General features: G+C 40.1%; 1 protein-coding gene and 1 pseudogene across 1 annotated transcript in view; one reads left to right on the top strand and one right to left on the bottom strand.

Moving 5' to 3' along the window:
- Positions 1–19,820, top strand: part of LOC124798356 (IQ domain-containing protein E-like) — a 284,773-nt gene that overhangs the window by 231,444 nt on the left and 33,509 nt on the right. The gene's annotated exons all lie outside the window — the stretch shown is intronic.
- On the bottom strand, positions 17,888–18,005 carry LOC124726898 (annotated as a pseudogene).

Genomic DNA, 19,820 nt, shown 5'->3' with positions numbered 1-19,820 from the left:
TATGGGTTATTGCAGGACAAATATGAAACATTGTGGCATATCTACCTATGTTAATAAAATGCTCAAACTAAATTATGAAATTGGGTACTCTGTATTCAATCTAACTTTGAAGTTGCAGCAGTACTGTTGCCAAGACTGGAAATTATAGCAGATTCAGTATATCATCCTCCCAATCACAATGAAGATTTGTTTATAGAAACTCTCCAGAAACTTAAAGTCTTGCTTCTCAAGAAAAAAAAATGCAGAGCCAGAACAATCATAATTTCGCACCAATGATGTGTTGGAGTGAAATGCTGTTGGCATCCCTGTACACACCTATGTTTAATTAGTAACTGCCAGAAGTTTCACTGTTGTATGTCTGTTAGTTATTGTTTAGTGCTGTATTTAATAGAATGTAGTGTCACACAGTTTGTGAATTTCGAGATGGCAGAGTTAAAGAAGCAGTGCATCTGCAGTAAATTTTGCATGAAACTCAAGAAAATCTTTACAGAGATGCACCAAATGATGCACAAAGCGTACAGTGATGAGTGCTTAAGCTATACTCAGTGTTAGGAATGGTTCACACAGTCTCAAAATAGCAAGATGGAAGTTAAAGATGGCCCTCGTTCAGGATGCCCTTCGATGTCTACCGACGACACTCATGTCAGGGATGTCAACAAAATTGAAGACTGACTGTCAGAGAGATTCCAGAAGAATGTATCATTTCAGTTGGATCATGTCTTGAAATCCTGACACATCATCTTGGAATGCATCATGTTGCTGCCAAGTTTGTCCCATTGCTCATGAGTCAAGACCAGAAAGACCTTCAGATTACAATCTGTGAAGAGCTTTTGGATAAAGCAAATGAGAATGAGATGTCCCTTAAGAGATTCATAACTGGTGATGAGATGTGGGTCTATGGTTATGATGTTGAGATCAAGGTACAGTCTTCACAATGGGTGGGGAAAGGTTCTCCAAGACCAAAAAAATCTCGTCAGATCAGGTCAAATGTCAGAGCCATGCTGGTAGTTTTCTTTGACTTTGAAGGATTAGTTCATCATGAATTCATGCCACAGGGACACATTGTTAATCGATGGTACTATCAGAAGGTGTTGCAATGCCTGCGAGAAAATGTGAAAAGGAAACGGCCTGAAATCTGGCAAGACAGTTCATGGGTCTTGCATCACACTAACACACCACATGTTCACCCCCTGTTGGTGCATGACTGTTGCACAAAAAACCAAATCACTGCTGCCTCAAATCACTTTACTCTCTAGACCTAACTCCTGTTGAAACTTTTTAATTTCCAAAGTTGAAAACCCTGTTGAAAGGACGAAGATTTGCAACAAAATATGAGATAATAGAAAATTCACAGACAATGCTTTTGGTGATCCAGCAAGAGGTGTACCAAGACTGCTTCCAGAAGTGGAAACGGTCTTGGGAGTAGTGTATCAGTTGTGGAAGGGACCATGTCCAGCAAATACCTGGTGTACCGGTATGAAATGAGCGTTTTTTGGTGAAAATGAAACACTAATTTTGAATTGAAAAGTAAAAACATTTTATTCAAAGTACTGACCATTGCTTTCTATACATTTTGACCACTGTTCTGGCAGTTTGTGGACACTACGCCAATAAAATGTTCATCTTTTGAAGCAAACCAGTCAGACACCCAGTTTTCGACTTCTTCGTAGGAGTAGGAATCGAAGTGTTCCTCAGCCAATGCATGTCCCATTGATGAAAACAAGTGGTAGTCGGAAGGGGCCAAGTCTGGTGAATATGGCGGGTGGGGTAGCAGCTCCCTGCCAAGTGTTTTGGTTGTATCCTAAACCGTTTTGCTTTGTGTGCAGGTACACTGTCGTGTAAAAATTTACTTTGCCATGTCTTCTGGCCCATTCTGATCTTTTTTCGATCAATGTATAGTTCAAATTGATCATTTGTTGTCTGTAGCGATTAGTATTCACAGTTTCACCGGGTTTTAGAAGCTCAAGATACACCACACCTTTCTGATCCCACCAAACACAGAGCATTGTCTTCTTGTTGAATCAATCTGGTTTTGCAGTCGATGTTGATGGTTGTCCCGGATTAACCCATGATTTTTCCCATTTAGGATTCTTAAAATAAATCCATTTTTCATTGCCAGTAACATTTCAATGCAAAATTGATTTTCTTTCATGTCTTTGAAGCAAAATTTGACAAATGGTTTTTCGGTTTTCCATCTGTCTTTCATTCAATTCATGTGGCACCCATTTTCCACACTTTTGGATCTTTCCCGTAGCTTTCAAACTGTCAGAAATTGTTTGATGTGCAACATTTAGCATTGCTCCCATTTGCTTCTGACTCAAAGTATCATCTTCATCCAATATTGCTTGCAATTCGGCGTCTTCGAACCTTTTTGGTGGTCTTCCACGTTCTTCATTTCTTACATCAAAATCATTATTTCTGAAATGTTGAAAGCATCTTTTGCATGTTGCTTCTGATAGAGCATGATCACCATATGCCTCGGCAAGCATTCGATGCGACTCTGCAGCACATTTTTTCAAATGAAAACAAAAAATTAATGCTTTCCGCAAATCATCATTTTCTGGTACAAAATTCGAGATTGTTAACATGATGAAAACATATGATGTTGTTTTTTCCATGACTTAATGTATACTAAATATCTTTGACAGATGTCACACCAAACAAACAAACAAAATTAAGGCTCCTTCACAACAAATGTTCCCTATCGACACATTTGTATCTTAACACTCATTTCATACTGGTACACCTGGTAAAAAGTAAACAAAGAAACATTTTGTGGACAAAGTTCCAGAATTTTTTTGCACAGACCTCATTAGACATTAGACCAGTGTTTCTCAAAGTGTACACGAGGGCGCACGGGTGCGCCCTAGAACATTTACGGGTGTTGCTGTTGTGGTCTTCAGTCCAGAGACTGGTTTGATGCAGCTCTCCATGCTACTCTATCCTATGTAAGCTTCTTCATCTCCCAGTACCTACTGCAACCTACATCCTTCTGAATCTTTTTAGTGTATTCATCTCTTGGTCTCCCTCTATGATTTTTACCCTCCAATACTAAATTGGTGATCCCTTGATGTCTCAGAATATGCCCTACCAATCGATCCCTTCTTCTAGTCATGTTGTGCCACAAACTCCTCTTCTCTCCAATTCTATTCAATACCTCCTCATTAGTTATGTGATCTACCCATCTAATCTTCAGAATTCCTCTGTAGCACATTTCAAAAGCTTCTAATCTCTTCTTGTCTAAACTATTTATCGTTCACATTTCACTTCCATACTGTACAAATACTTTCAGAAAGAACTTCCTGACACTTAAATCTATACTCGATGTTAACAAATTTCTCTTCTTCAGAAACGCTTTCCTTGCCATTGCCAGTCTACGTTTTATATCCTCTCTACTTTGACCATCATCAGTTATTTTGCTCCCCAAATAGCAAAACTCATTTACTACTTTAAGCATCTCATTTCCTAATCTAATTCCCGCAGCATCACCCGATTTAATTTGGCTACATTCCATTATCCTCATTTTGCTTTTGTTGATGTTCATCTTATATCCTTCTTTCAAGACACTGTTCGTTCCGTTCAGCTGCTCGTCCAAGTCCTTTGCTGCCTCTGACAGAATTACAATGTCATCGGTGAACCTCAAAGTTTTTATTTCTTCTCCATGGTTTTTCATTCCTACTCCGAATTTTTCTTTTGTTCATTTATGGGTATGCCCTGTAATATTTTAGGAAAACATATGACCAAATATAAAAGAACCTATAGCTACCCATGAACCATGGACCTTGCCGTTGGTGGGGAGCTTGCGTGCCTCAGCGATACAGATAGCCGTACCGTAGGTGCAACCACAACGGAGGGGTATCTGTTGAGAGGCCAGACAAACATGTGGTTCCTGAAGAGGGGCAGCAGCCTTTTCAGTAGTTGCAAAGGCAACAGTCTGGATGATTGACTGTTCTGGCCTTGTAACAATAACCAAAATGGCCTTGCTGTGCTGGTACTGCGAATGGCTGAAAGCAAGGGGAAACTACAGCCGTAATTTTTCCCGAGGGCATGCAGCTTTACTGTATGATTACATGATGATGGCGTCCTCTTGGGTAAAATATTCCAGAGGTAAAATAGTCCCCCATTCGGATCTCCGGGCGGGGACTACTCAAGAGGATGTCGTTATCAGGAGAAAGAAAACTGGCGTTCTACGGATCGGAGCGTGGAATGTCAGATCCCTTAATCGGGCAGGTAGGTTAGAAAATTTAAAAAGGGAAATGGATAGGTTGAAGTTAGATATAGTGGGAATTAGTGAAGTTCGGTGGCAGGAGGAACGAGACTTCTGGTCAGGTGACTACAGGGTTGTTGTTGTTGTTGTGGTCTTCAGTCCTGAGACTGGTTTGATGCAGCTCTCCATGCTACTCTATCCTGTGCAAGCTTTTTCATCTCCCAGTACCTACTGCAACCTACATCCTTCTGAATCTGCTCAGTGTATTCATCTCTTGGTCTCCCCCTACGATTTTTACCCTCCACGCTGCCCTCCAATACTAAATTGGTGATCCCTTGATGCCTCAGAACATGTCCTACCAACCGATCCCTTCTTCTGGTCAGGTTGTGCCACAAACTTATCGTCCATGTTTCACTTCCATACATGGCTACACTCCATACAAATACTTTCAGAAAGAACTTCCTGACACTTAAATCTATACTCGATGTTAACAAATTTCTCTTCTTCAGAAACGCTTTCCTTGCCATTGCCAGTCTACGTTTTATATCTTCTCTACTTTGACCATCATCAGTTATTTTGCTCCCCAAATAGCAAAACTCATTTACTACTTTAAGCATCACATTTCCTAATCTAATTCCCGCAGCATCACCCGATTTAATTTGGCTACATTCCATTATCCTCATTTTGCTTTTGTTGATGTTCATCTTATATCCTTCTTTCAAGACACTGTTCGTTCCGTTCAGCTGCTCGTCCAGGTCCTTTGCTGCCTCTGACAGAATTACAATGTCATCGGTGAACCTCAAAGTTTTTATTTCTTCTCCATGGATTTTAATTCCTACTCCGAATTTTTCTTTTGTTCATTTATGGGTATGCCCTGTAATATTTTAGGAAAACGTATGACCAAATATAAAAGAACCTATAGCTACCCATGAACCATGGACCTTGCCGTTGGTGGGGAGCTTGCGTGCCTCAGCGATACAGATAGCCGTACCGTAGGTGCAACCACAACGGAGGGGTATCTGTTGAGAGGCCAGACAAACGTGTGGTTCCTGAAGAGGGGCAGCAGCCTTTTCAGTAGTTGCAAAGGCAACAGTCTGGATGATTGACTGTTCTGGCCTTGTAACAATAACCAAAATGGCCTTGCTGTGCTGGTACTGCGAATGGCTGAAAGCAAGGGGAAACTACAGCCGTAATTTTTCCCGAGGGCATGCAGCTTTACTGTGTGATTACATGATGATGGCGTCCTCTTGGGTAAAATACTCCGGAGGTAAAATAGTCCCCCATTCGGATCTCCGGGCGGGGACTACTCAAGAGGATGTCGTTATCAGGAGAAAGAAAACTGGCGTTCTACGGATCGGAGCGTGGAATGTCAGATCCCTTAATCGGGCAGGTAGGTTAGAAAATTTAAAAAGGGAAATGGATAGGTTGAAGTTAGATATAGTGGGAATTAGTGAAGTTCGGTGGCAGGAGGAACGAGACTTCTGGTCAGGTGACTACAGGGTTGTTGTTGTTGTTGTGGTCTTCAGTCCTGAGACTGGTTTGATGCAGCTCTCCATGCTACTCTATCCTGTGCAAGCTTTTTCATCTCCCAGTACCTACTGCAACCTACATCCTTCTGAATCTGCTTAGTATATTCATCTCTTGGTCTCCCCCTACGATTTTTACCCTCCACGCTGCCCTCCAATACTAAATTGGTGATCCCTTGATGCCTCAGAACATGTCCTACCAACCGATCCCTTCTTCTGGTCAGGTTGTGCCACAAACTTCTCTTCTCCCCAATCCTATTCAATACTTCCTCATTAGTTATGTGATCTACCCATCTAATCTTCAGCATTCTTCTGTAGCACCACATTTTGAAAGCTTCTATTCTCTTCTTGTCCAAACTATTTATCGTCCATGTTTCATTTCCATACATGGCTACGCTCCATACGAATACTTTCAGAAATGACTTCCTGACACTTAAATCAATACTGGATGTTAACAAATTTCTCTTCTTCAGAAACGCTTTCCTTGCCATTGCCAGCCTACATTTTATATCCTCTCCACTTCGACCATCATCAGTTATTTTGCTCCCCAAATAGCAAAACTCCTTTACTACTTTAAGTGCCTCATTTCCTAATCTAATTCCCTCAGCATCACCCGACTTAATTAGACTACATTCCATTATCCTTGTTTTGCTTTTGTTGATGTTCATCTTATATCCTCCTTTCAAGACACTGTCCATTCCATTCAACTGCTCTTCCAAGTCCTTTGCTGTCTCTGACAGAATTACAATGTCATCGGCGAACCTCAAAGTTTTTATTTCTTCTCCATGAATTTTAATACCTACTCCGAATTTTTCTTTTGTTTCCTTTACTGCTTGCTCAATATACAGATTGAACAACATCGGGGAGAGGCTACAACCCTGTCTTACTCCCTTCCCAACCACTGCTTCCCTTTCATGTCCCTCGACTCTTATAACTGCCATCTGGTTTCTGTACAAATTGTAAATAGCCTTTCGCTCCCTGTATTTTACCCCTGCCACCTTTAGAATTTGAAAGAGAGTATTCTAGTCAACATTGTCAAAAGCTTTCTCTAAGTCCACAAATGCTACAACGTAGGTTTGCCTTTCCTTAATCTTTCTTCTAAGATAAGTCGTAAGGTCAGTATTGCCTCACGTGTTCCAGTGTTTCTACGGAATCCAAACTGATCTTCCCCGAGGTTGGCTTCTACTAGTTTTTCCATTCGTCTGTAAAGAATTCGTGTTAGTATTTTGCAGCTGTGACTTATTAAGCTGATAGTTCGGTAATTTTCACATCTGTCAACACCTGCTTTCTTTGGGATTGGAATTATTATATTCTTCTTGAAGTCTGAGGGTATTTCGCCTGTTTCATACATCTTGCTCACCAGATGGTAGAGTTTTGTCAGGACTGGCTCTCCCACGGCCGTCAGTAGTTCCAATGGAATATTGTCTACTCCGGGGGCCTTGTTTCGACTCAGGTCTTTCAGTGCTCTGTCAAACTCTTCACGCAGTATCGTATCTCCCATTTCATCTTCATCTACATCCTCTTCCATTTCCATAATATTGTCCTCAAGTACATCGCCCTTGTATAGACCCTCTATATACTCCTTCCACCTTTCTGCTTTCCCTTCTTTGCTTAGAACTGGGTTTCCATCTGAGCTCTTGATATTCATACAAGTGGTTCTCTTATCTCCAAAGGTCTCTTTAATTTTCCTGTAGGCGGTATCTATCTTACCCCTAGTGAGATAGGCCTCTACATCCTTACATTTGTCCTCTAGCCATCCCTGCTTAGCCATTTTGCACTTCCTGTCGATCTCATTTTTGAGACGTTTGTATTCCTTTTTGCCTGTTTCACTTACTGCATTTTTATATTTTCTCCTTTCATCAATTAAATTCAATATTTCTTCTGTTACCCAAGGGTTTCTACTAGCCCGCGTCTTTTTACCTACTTGATCCTCTGCTGCCTTCACTACTTCATCCCTCAAAGCTACCCATTCTTCTTCTACTGTATTTATTTCCCCCATTCCTGTCAATTGCTCCCTTATGCTCTCCCTGAATCTCTGTACAACCTCTGGTTCTTTTAGTTTATCCAGGTCCCATCTCCTTAAATTCCCACTTTTTTGCAGTTTTAATCTACAGGTCATAACCAATAGATTGTGGTCAGAGTTCACATCTGCCCCTGGAAATGTCTTACAATTTAAAACCTGGTTCCTAAATCTCTGTCTTACCATTATATAATCTATTTGATACCTTTTAGTATCTCCAGGGTTCTTCCATGTATACAACCTTCTTTCATGATTCTTAAACCAAGTGTTAGTTATGATTATGTTGTGCTCTGTGCAAAATTCAACCAGGCGGCTTCCTCTTTCATTTCTGTCCCCCAATCCATATTCACCTACTATGTTTCCTACTCTCCCTTTTCCTACACTCGAATTCCAGTCACCCATGACTATTAAATTTTCGTCTCCCTTCACAATCTGAATAATTTCTTTTATTTCATCATACATTTCTTCAATTTCTTTGTCATCTGCAGAGCTAGTTGGCATATAAACTTGTAGTACTGTAGTAGGTGTGGGCTTCGTATCTATCTTGGCCACAATAATGCGTTCACTATGCTGTTTGTAGTAGCTTACCCGCATTCCTATTTTCCTATTCATTATTAAACCTACTCCTGCATTACCCCTATTTGATTTTGTGTTTATAACCCTGTAGTCACCTGACCAGAAGTCTTGTTCCTCCTGCCACCGAACTTCACTAATTCCCACTATATCTAACTTCAACCTATCCATTTCCCTTTTTAAATTTTCTAACCTACCTGCCCGATTAAGGGATCTGACATTCCACGCTCCGATCCGTAGAACGCCAGTTTTCTTTCTCCTGATAACGACATCCTCTTGAGTAGTCCCTGCCCGGAGATCCGAATGGGGGACTATTTTACCTCCGGAATATTTTACCCAAGAGGACGCCATCATCATGTAATCATACAGTAAAGCTGCATGCCCTCGGGAAAAATTACGGCTGTAGTTTCCCCTTGCTTTCAGCCGTTCGCAGTACCAGCACAGCAAGGCCGTTTTGGTTATTGTTACAAGGCCAGAACAGTCAATCATCCAGACTGTTGCCCTTGCAACTACTGAAAAGGCTGCTTCCCCTCTTCAGGAACCACACGTTTGTCTGGCCTCTCAACAGATACCCCTCCATTGTGGTTGCACCTACGGAACGGCTATCTGTATCGCTGAGGCACGCAAGCCTCCCCACCAACGGCAAGGTCCATGGTTCATGGGGGGGACTACAGGGTTATAAACCTACTCCTGCATTACCCCTATTTGATTTTGTGTTTATATACTACAGGGTTATAAACACAAAATCAAATAGGGGTAATGCAGGAGTAGGTTTAATAATGAATAGGAATGCGGGTAAGCTACTACAAACAGCATAGTGAACGCATTATTGTGGCCAAGATAGATACGAAGCCCACACCTACTACAGTAGTACAAGTTTATATGCCAACTAGCTCTGCAGATGACGAAGAAATTGAAGAAATGTATGATGAAATAAAAGAAATTATTCAGATTGTGAAGGGAGACGAAAATTTAATAGTCATGGGTGACTGGAATTCGAGTGTAGGAAAAGGGAGAGAAGGAAACATAGTAGGTGAATATGGATTGGGGGACAGAAATGAAAGAGGAAGCCGCCTGGTTGAATTTTGCACAGAGCACAACATAATCATAACTAACACTTGGTTTAAGAATCATGAAAGAAGGTTGTATACATGGAAGAACCCTGGAGATACTAAAAGGTATCAAATAGATTATATAATGGTAAGACAGAGATTTAGGAACCAGGTTTTAAATTGTAAGACATTTCCAGGGGCAGATGTGGACTCTGACCACAATCTATTGGTTATGACCTGTAGATTAAAACTGAAGAAACTGCAAAAAAGTGGGAATTTAAGGAGATGGGACCTGGATAAACTAAAAGAACCAGAGGTTGTACAGAGATTCAGGGAGAGCATAAGGGAGCAATTGACAGGAATGGGGGAAATAAATACAGTAGAAGAAGAATGGGTAGCTTTGAGGGATGAAGTAGTGAAGGCAGCAGAGGATCAAGTAGGTAAAAAGACGAGGGCTAGTAGAAACCCTTGGGTAACAGAAGAAATATTGAATTTAATTGATGAAAGGAGAAAATATAAAAATGCAGTAAGTGAAACAGGCAAAAAGGAATACAAACGTCTCAAAAATGAGATCGACAGGAAGTGCAAAATGGCTAAGCAGGGATGGCTAGAGGACAAATGTAAGGATGTAGAGGCCTATCTCACTAGGGGTAAGATAGATACCGCCTACAGGAAAATTAAAGAGACCTTTGGAGATAAGAGAACCACTTGTATGAATATCAAGAGCTCAGATGGAAACCCAGTTCTAAGCAAAGAAGGGAAAGCAGAAAGGTGGAAGGAGTATATAGAGGGTCTATACCAGGGCGATGTACTTGAGGACAATATTATGGAAATGGAAGAGGATGTAGATGAAGATGAAATGGGAGATATGATACTGCGTGAAGAGTTTGACAGAGCACTGAAAGACCTGAGTCGAAACAAGGCCCCCGGAGTAGACAATATTCCATTGGAACTACTGACGGCCGTGGGAGAGCCAGTCCTGACAAAACTCTACCATCTGGTGAGCAAGATGTATGAAACAGGTCAAATACCCTCAGACTTCAAGAAGAATATAATAATTCCAATCCCAAAGAAAGCAGGTGTTGACAGATGTGAAAATTACCGAACTATCAGCTTAATAAGTCACAGCTGCAAAATACTAACACGAATTCTTTACAGACGAATGGAAAAACTAGTAGAAGCCAACCTCGGGGAAGATCAGTTTGGATTCCGTAGAAACACTGGAACACGTGAGGCAATACTGACCTTACGACTTATCTTAGAAGAAAGATTAAGGAAAGGCAAACCTACGTTTCTAGCATTTGTAGACTTAGAGAAAGCTTTTGACAATGTTGACTGGAATACTCTCTTTCAAATTCTAAAGGTGGCAGGGGTAAAATACAGGGAGCGAAAGGCTATTTACAATTTGTACAGAAACCAGATGGCAGTTATAAGAGTCGAGGGACATGAAAGGGAAGCAGTGGTTGGGAAGGGAGTAAGACAGGGTTGTAGCCTCTCCCCGATGTTGTTCAATGTGTATATTGAGCAAGCAGTAAAGGAAACAAAAGAAAAATTCGGAGTAGGTATTAAAATTCATGGAGAAGAAATAAAAACTTTGAGGTTCGCCGATGACATTGTAATTCTGTCAGAGACAGCAAAGGACTTGGAAGAGCAGTTGAATGGAATGGACAGTGTCTTGAAAGGAGGATATAAGATGAACATCAACAAAAGCAAAACAAGGATAATGGAATGTAGTCTAATTAAGTCGGGTGATGCTGAGGGAATTAGATTAGGAAATGAGGCACTTAAAGTAGTAAAGGAGTTTTGCTATTTGGGGAGCAAAATAACTGATGATGGTCGAAGGAGAGAGGATATAAAATGTAGGCTGGCAATGGCAAGGAAAGCGTTTCTGAAGAAGAGAAATTTGTTAACATCCAGTATTGATTTAAGTGTCAGGAAGTCATTTCTGAAAGTATTCGTATGGAGTGTAGCCATGTATGGAAGTGAAACATGGACGATAAATAGTTTGGACAAGAAGAGAAATCTTTGAAGAAATATGCCCTGGATATTATAAGAAGCATTACACACATAACCCTCTTTGTAGACCAGAAAGTTGAAAATACTGGTACACACCACAACTAGATAACTTAAAAATATTTATGTTACTTTACTATGCTGGGTCACAAGACAGTGAAACAGATTCAAATAAATAAAAGATCATAAAAGGCACTACAGATCTGCAATCAAGACAGCAAAATGCAAGGCCAATGAGGGACACATTCTTAAGTCTTTAAATAAATGTAAAGCAGCATGGGAAGTCATCAAAATGTAAATAAATTGCCAAAAGAAATACTACATTATTCCATTACCCCCTGATCAACATAAAGTGTGATGTGAGCAAGGCAGAAGTACTACTGCAACCATTACCCAATAAAGCAATTGAATGTTTTGAATGGAGTCATGTAACTTACTGACATATTAATGAATCAATAGCTAAACTCAATAATTGCTGGATAGAACATCACTGTGGGTTTTCTAATTTTCAAACTAAGCACATAATAAAAGAGTTAATAATGTCCTTAACAAAATAATACACAAAATATTATCAGAGGGAGTGTACCCAGAATGCCTAAAAATATCCTTGATTGAGTCAGTCTTTAAGAAAGGTAGCACATCACCACCTCAAAATTACCAATCCATTCCACTAGTCCCATTTATTTCTAAAATAACAGAGAACTGTATGTACCAGCAGATGTACCAGTATTTTATTATAATAATCTAATCTGTCATACACAAATATGGCTTTAGATCTACCCTCCCTAGTGTGAAGGTAGTTGACGGGATCATAAAAAAATATATGTCTGCTTTGAGAATAAGTCAATAATCTGTGCCATGTTATTGGATTTAAGGAAAGCCTTTGATATAGTGTACCACAATATCCTAATAAGAAGGCTACAGTTCTATGGAATAGGGGAGAAAACTGTCCTCCAACTGCAGTCAAACCTAAGCAATAGAAAACCGTTAGGGTGTGTGAATAACAAAAAAGCAGGTCCTTTACTTGTTAGAAAATGAGTACCACAGGGATCCGTTCTCGCATCCTTTGTGTTCATTGTGTATATATAAATGATCTGCCGTCTGTATTGTTCTGTGACACTGTACTATATGCAAATGTCACCGCATTAATTGCTCAGAATACCAACATGAATGAGTTACAACTGAATGTAGCAATAGCAGTAGATAGGGGTACTTCCTTGTTTCAGTCTAATGCATTATATACAAATAGTAGTGAAACAGAAAACATTGTATTTATTGTGAATGCCCCAAGAAGAAAAGTAACTCAGCGAAACTTCTTCGATTCCATATCAGGTGTCAGTTTAATATAGTGAAGCAGTTACATACAATGCACTTAGCTTTTCACTCTTATTAACTCGTGAATGATGTTTTAGTAGTAATCTCTGTCTTGCAGATTATCCTGTCACACCTTTAAGCTCTCAGGTTTTCAAATCTCATCCAGTGCCATCTCCTACAATCAGTCTTTCCTTCTCATCCCGTTCTGTAAGTCTTCCTCAACCCGGGGTTCTGGGTGACTTTTCTGAACTGTGCCCCTTTCCCTAAACCTCTTCAGTCCTTTTCCATCACCCCTCTTCCTTCCCCTTCAACTCTTCTGACCAGAAGAAGGAGCCACTGGCTCCAAATGCTTGTAAAAGTTAAACCTTTTTGTGTGTTTGTTGTCCTGCCACCATTTCATGAGTAGACTTTTTATCGATCCATTTACATTATAAAGTCTAAGCTGGGATACACATAGGAATAAATTATGCTCCAGATTCACCCATGTGATTTATCTGCTGCATAAGCTGAAAGGCTGTGTAGGTGAAACTCTGCTGCTGTATGCATACTTTGCTTTTTTCATTTCCCATCTGACATGTGGTATTTTGCTCTGAATAAATTCATCTGTATCTAAAACTGTATTAAAATGACAAAAAAAAAATGATCATATGATTTGCAGGTCTCACACCACAAGAATCATGTAGACAGTACTCCAAGGAAATGACTATTATGACAGTAGCTAGTTTATCCCCGCCTTGAACCATGGACCTTGCCGTTGGTGGGGAGGCTTACATACCTCAACGATACAGATAGCCGTACCATTAATGCAGCCACAGCGGAGGGGTATCTGTTGAGAGGCCAGACAACGTGTGTTTTCTGAAGAGGGGCAGCAGCCTTTTCAGTAGTTGCAGGGGCAACAGTCTGGATGATTGACTGATCTGGTCTTGTAACACTAACCAAAATGGCCTTGCTGTTCTGGTACTGCAAACAGCTGAAAGCAAGGGGAAACTACAGCTGTAATTTTTTCTGAGGGCATGCAGCTTTAGTGTATGGTTAAATGATGATGGTATACTCTTGGGTAAAATATTCCGGAGGTAAAATAGTCCCCCATTCGGATCTCCGGGAGGGGACTACTCAAGAGGACGTTGTTATCAGGAGAAAGAAAACTGGCGTTATACAGATCAGAGCGTGGAATGTCAGATCCCTTAATCGGGCAGGTAGGTTAGAAAATTTAAAAAGGGAAATGGATAGGTTAAAGTTATATATAGTGGGAATTAGTGAAGTTCGGTGGCAGGAGCTATAAGACGTTTGGTCAGGTGAATACAGGGTTATAAATACAAAATCAAATAGGGGTAATGCAGGAGTAGGTTTAATAATGAATAAAAAAATAGGAGTACAAGTAAGCAACTACAAACAGCATAGAGAACGCATTATTGTGGCCAAGATAGACACGAAGCCCACGCCTACTACAGTAGTACAAGTTTATATGCCAACTAGCTCTGCAGATGACGAAGAAATTAATGAAATGTATGATGAGATAAAAGGAATTATTCAGGTAGTGAAGGGAGACAAAAATTTAATAGTCACGGGTGACTGGAATTCAAGAGTAGGAAAAGGGAGAGAAGGAAACATAGTAGGTGAATATGGATTGGGGCTAAGAAATGAAAGAGGAAGCCACCTGGTAGAATATTGCGCAGGGCATAACTTAATCATAGCTAACACTTGGTTTAGGAATCATGAAAGAAGGTTGTATACTTGGAAGAACCCTGGAGATACTAAAAGGTATCAGATAGATTATATAATGGTAAGACAGAGATTTAGGAACCAGGTTTTAAATTGTAAGACATTTCCGGGGGCAGATGTGGACTCTGACCACAATCTATTGGTTATAATCTGTAGATTAAAACTGAAGAAAGTGCAAAAAGGTGGGAATTTAAGGAGATGGGACCTGGATAAACTGACTAAACCAGAGGTTGTACAGAGTTTCAGGGAGAGCATAAGAGAACAATTGACAGGAATGGGAGAAAGAAATACAGTAGAAGAAGAATGGGTAGCTTTGAGAGATGAAATAGTGAAGGCAGTGAGGATCAAGTAGGTAAAAAGACGAGGGCTAGTAGAAACCCTTGGGTAGCAGAAGAAATACTAAATTTAATTGATGAAAGGAGAAAATATAAAAATGCAGTAAATGAAGCAGGCAAAAAGGAATACAAATGTCTCAAAAATGATATCGACAGGAAGTGAAAAATGGCTAAGCAGAGTTGGCTAGAGGACAAATATAAGGATGTAGAGGCTTATCTCACTAGGGGTAAGAAAGATACTGCCTACAGGAAAATTAAAGAGACTTTTGGAGAAAACAGAACCACTTGTGTGAATATCAAGAGCTCAGATGGAAACCCAGTTCTAAGCAAAGAAGGGAAAGCAGAAAGGTGGAAGGAGTATAAAGAGGGTCTATACAAGGGCAATGCACTTGAGGACAATATTATGGAAATGGAAGAGGATGTAGATGTAGATGAAATGGGAGATATGATATTGCTTGAAGAGTTTGACAGAGCACTGAAAGACCTGAGTCGAAACAAGGACCCCGGAGCAGACAACATTTCATTAGAACTACTGACAGCCTTGGTAGAGCCAGTGCTGACAAAACTCTACCATCTGGTGAGTAAGATGTATGAAACAGGCGAAATACTCTCAGACTTCAAGAAGAATATAATAATCCCAATCTCAAAGAAAGCAGGTGTTGACAGATGTGAAAATTATCGAACTATCAGTTTAATAAGTCACAGCTGCAAAATACTAACACGAATTCTTTACAGACGAATGGAAAGACTGATAGAAGCCGACCTCGGGGAAGATCAGTTTGGATTCCGTAGAAATGTTGGAACACGTGAGGCAATGGAGTGTAGCCATGTATGGAAGTGAAACGTGGAAGATAAATAGCTTAGACAAGAAGAGAATAGAAGCTTTCAAAATGTGGTGCTACAGAAGAATGCTGAAGATTAGATGGGTAGATCACACAACTAATGAGGAGGTATTGAATAGAATTGTGGAGGAGTTTGTGGCACAAGTTGACTAGAAGAAGGGATCGTTTGGTAGGACATGTTCTGAGACATCAAGGGATCACCAATTTAGTATTGGAGGGCAGCTTGGAGGGTAAAAATCGTAGAGGGAGACCAAGAGATGAATATACTAAGCAGATTCAGAGGGATGGAGGCTGCAGTAGGTACTGGGAGATGAAGAAGCTTGCTCAGGATAGAGCAGCATGGAGAGCTGCATCAAACCAGTCTCAGGACTGAAGACCACAACAACAACAACAACAGCTAGTTTATATATTTATAGTTTACTAGTATGTTGTTGTTGTTGTTGTGGTCTTCAGTCCTGAGACTGGTTTGATGCAGCTCTCCATGCTACTCTATCCTGTGCAAGCTTTTTCATCTCCCAGTACCACTGCAACCTACATCCTTCTGAATCTGCTTAGTGTATTCATCTCTTGGTCTCCCTCTACGATTTTTACCCTCCACGCTGCCCTCCAATACTAAATTGGTGATCCCTTGATGCCTCAGAACATGTCCTACCAACCGATCCCTTCTTCTGGTCAAGTTGTGCCACAAACTTCTCTCCTCCCCAATCCTATTCAATACCTCCTCATTAGTTATGTGATCTACCCATCTATTCTTCAGCATTCTTCTGTAGCACCACATTTCGAAAGCTTCTATTCTCTTCTTGTCCAAACTATTTATCGTCCATGTTTCACTTCCATACATGGCTACACTCCATACGAGTACTTTCAGAAATGACTTCCTGACACTTAAATCAATACTGGATGTTAACAAATTTCTCTTCTTCAGAAATGCTTTCCTTGCCATTGCCAGCCTACATTTTATATCCTCTCTCCTTCGACCATCATCAGTTATTTTGCTCCCCAAATAGCAAAACTCCTTTACTACTTTAAGTGCCTCATTTCCTAATCTAATTCCCTCAGCATCACCCGACTTAATTAGACTACATTCCATTATCCTTGTTTTGCTTTTGTTGATGTTCATCTTATATCCTCCTTTCAAGACACTGTCCATTCCATTCAACTGCTCTTCCAAGTCCTTTGCTGTCTCTGACAGAATTACGATGTCATCGGCGAACCTCAAAGTTTTTATTTCTTCTCCATGAATTTTAATACCTACTCCTAATTTTTCTTTTGTTTCCTTTACTGCTTGCTCAATATACAGATTGAACAACATCGGGGAGAGGCTACAACCCTGTCTTACTCCCTTCCCAACCACTGCTTCCCTTTCATGTCCCTCGACTCTTATAACTGCCATCTGGTTTCTGTACAAATTGTAAATAGCCTTTCGCTCCCTGTATTTTACCCCTGCCAGCTTTAGAATTTGAAAGAGAGTATTCCAGTCAACATTGTCAAAAGCTTTCTCTAAGTCTACAAATGCTAGAAACGTAGGTTTGCCTTTCCTTAATCTTTCTTCTAAGATAAGTCGTAAGGTCAGTATTGCCTCACGTGTTCCAGTGTTTCTACGGAATCCAAACTGATCTTCCCCGAGGTTGGCTTCTACTAGTTTTTCCATTCGTCTGTAAAGAATTCGTGTTAGTATTTTGCAGCTGTGACTTATTAAGCTGATAGATCGGCAATTTTCACATCTGCCAACACCTGCTTTCTTTGGGATTGGAATTATCATATTCTTCTTGAAGTCTGAGGGTATTTCGCCTGTTTCATACATCTTGCTCACCAGATGGTAGAGTTTTGTCAGGACTGGCTCTCCCACGGCCGTCAGTAGTTCCAATGGAATATTGTCTACTCCAGGGGCCTTGTTTCGACTCAGGTCTTTCAGTGCTCTGTCAAACTCTTCACGCAGTTTACTAGTATATACTAAGTAAAACCTGAATAATTTTGACCTTAGAATGTCAGTATATCACCAAAACCTTAGACACAGACATGTAATTGACAAGTCACATGCCAGATTAGCAGAGGTCCACAGCAGCTATAAATATCTTAAAGCACTCTGTCTTCAGGCCACAACTGGCCCATAGGGACCATCCGACCGCCGTGCCATCCTCAGCTGAGGATGCGGATAGGAGGGGCATGTGGTCAGCACACCGCTCTCCCGGTTGTTTTGATGGTGTCCTTTGTCCGGAGCCGCTACTATTCGGTCGAGTAGCTCCTCAATTGGCATGAAGAGGCTGAATACTCCCCGAAAAATGGCAACAGCGCATGGCAACTTGGATGGTCACCCATCCAAGTGCTGGCTACACCCGACAGCGCTTAACTTCGGTGATCTGACGGGAACCGGTGTATCCACTGCGGCAAGGCTGTTGCCTATAAATATCTTGGTGCCTAAAAATGCCCACTCATTGCCTCTGCATAAATTTAAAAGCATAATAACGAAGTATGTAAAAAGTAAAGCCTTGTATATCGTGAATGAATTTGAAAAATTGTACAATAGATGACTTGGAGGTTTGAGATGAGAGTATACAAAATTATAAAATATTATGACGCTAACATTGTGCTATGTTGATTCACTGTACCATATTGTATAAGGCATTACAGAGACAAAATTATGATTATTGTAATTTCTTACAGATTATATAGTCTGCTTGTGTCTGTATATGTGTGGATGGATATGTGTGTGTGTGTGCGAGTGTATACCCGTCCTTTTTTCCCCCTAAGGTAAGTCTTTCCGCTCCCAGGATTGGAATGACTCCTTACCCTCTCCCTTAAAACCCACTTCCTTTCGTCTTTCCCTCTCCTTCCCTCTTTCCTGATGAGGCAACAGTTTGTTGCGAAAGCTTGAATTTTGTGTGTATGTTTGTGTTTGTTTGTGTGTCTATCAACGTGCCAGCGCTTTCGTTTGGTAAGTCACATCATCTTTGTTTTTAGACATATTTTTCCCATGTGGAATGTTTCCCTCTATTAATTCAGATTATATAGTTAGAAAGACATGAATGTGATTTTCTGATTCATTGTGGCGTACTGTATTACGTTAGCAAAAAGTGATTGGTTGGTGTAAGTAAAAGCCTCCTTGTAATATAATTAGGTAAGGATCCATCTAAAATCACTGTAATGTTGTAATTATAAGTGTGTATAAATTTTGCATGACAACATCAATTGCATGTAAACATTTTCAAAGGTAAATACATTATATTTTATTATATAAAATAGTTCTGTTCTGTTTTAAGGACGGTGTCTTGAACTTTTTGTGCCACAAGTTATCATCATCATCATCATCTTCATCTTCAAACCCAGTCAGTAGAAGAAATGGCCACCGATTTTCATACAGTATATTTTCTGTTCAGAAATTACAATGAGTTTCTCCAGCGGAGCATAGTATATATATAATCCAGTTGTGGTACTATCTAAACCCATATATTAATAATTGTTATATCAACCATGAATGAGCTGATCCATATATTATTTATTGGGGTAACAGAGGGTAAATCTGGCCTGAATGTGGCCTTTGCTAGCAATGCCGTCTTGATTCTTAATGATTTACTTTCTTTATTAATGTTTTCTGACATATTTGGGCTACTGACTTCATCAGATCCAAACTTATAACTTCTGACAAAAAATTCAGTGTCAAAGTGCAATAAAACTTATACCAAAACAGGGGAGTCACCTTCACGTCTGTCTTCATCATAGGTTATATTGCACACTGGCATTGAACTTAGAATTGCTAAACCAGAATTCTAAGTTTGGATCAGATGAAGGCAGTAGCCAAACAATAAAAAGCCACAAAGAAATCTAGACAGTATTTCTCACAAAATTTCAGTGTGATTGTGAACTCATTACAAGGACTTATTTCCTTTATTAACAATTAATTGTGGTTTATCTTCCACACTGCTTTTCCCTCTGTTGAAACCTTCCAATCGTTACTTTTCTGTGCGACGTAGACTGTATGGACTCAAAAATTTTAGCAAGCATTGATGAATATAAATGCATGAAATTTGGTTCGCACAGAAGAATTCCCTTCATACCATTGCCTAATACACAGTTACTTCACAGATCCCATTTTTAATACTGATCTGCTGATTTCTGTTCCTGGAACATGGACAGAAAAGTTAGCCATATTGCAAAAGCCACACTTAAGTTCTTAGAATAGGTAATAAAAGTAAGTCATAATAGTCTTTGTATATGA

Source organism: Schistocerca piceifrons, chromosome 1 (assembly GCF_021461385.2).
Source record: "Schistocerca piceifrons isolate TAMUIC-IGC-003096 chromosome 1, iqSchPice1.1, whole genome shotgun sequence".
In the NCBI taxonomy this organism is placed as follows: domain Eukaryota; kingdom Metazoa; phylum Arthropoda; class Insecta; order Orthoptera; family Acrididae; genus Schistocerca; species Schistocerca piceifrons.
This window is presented reverse-complemented; position numbering and strand designations above follow the sequence as displayed.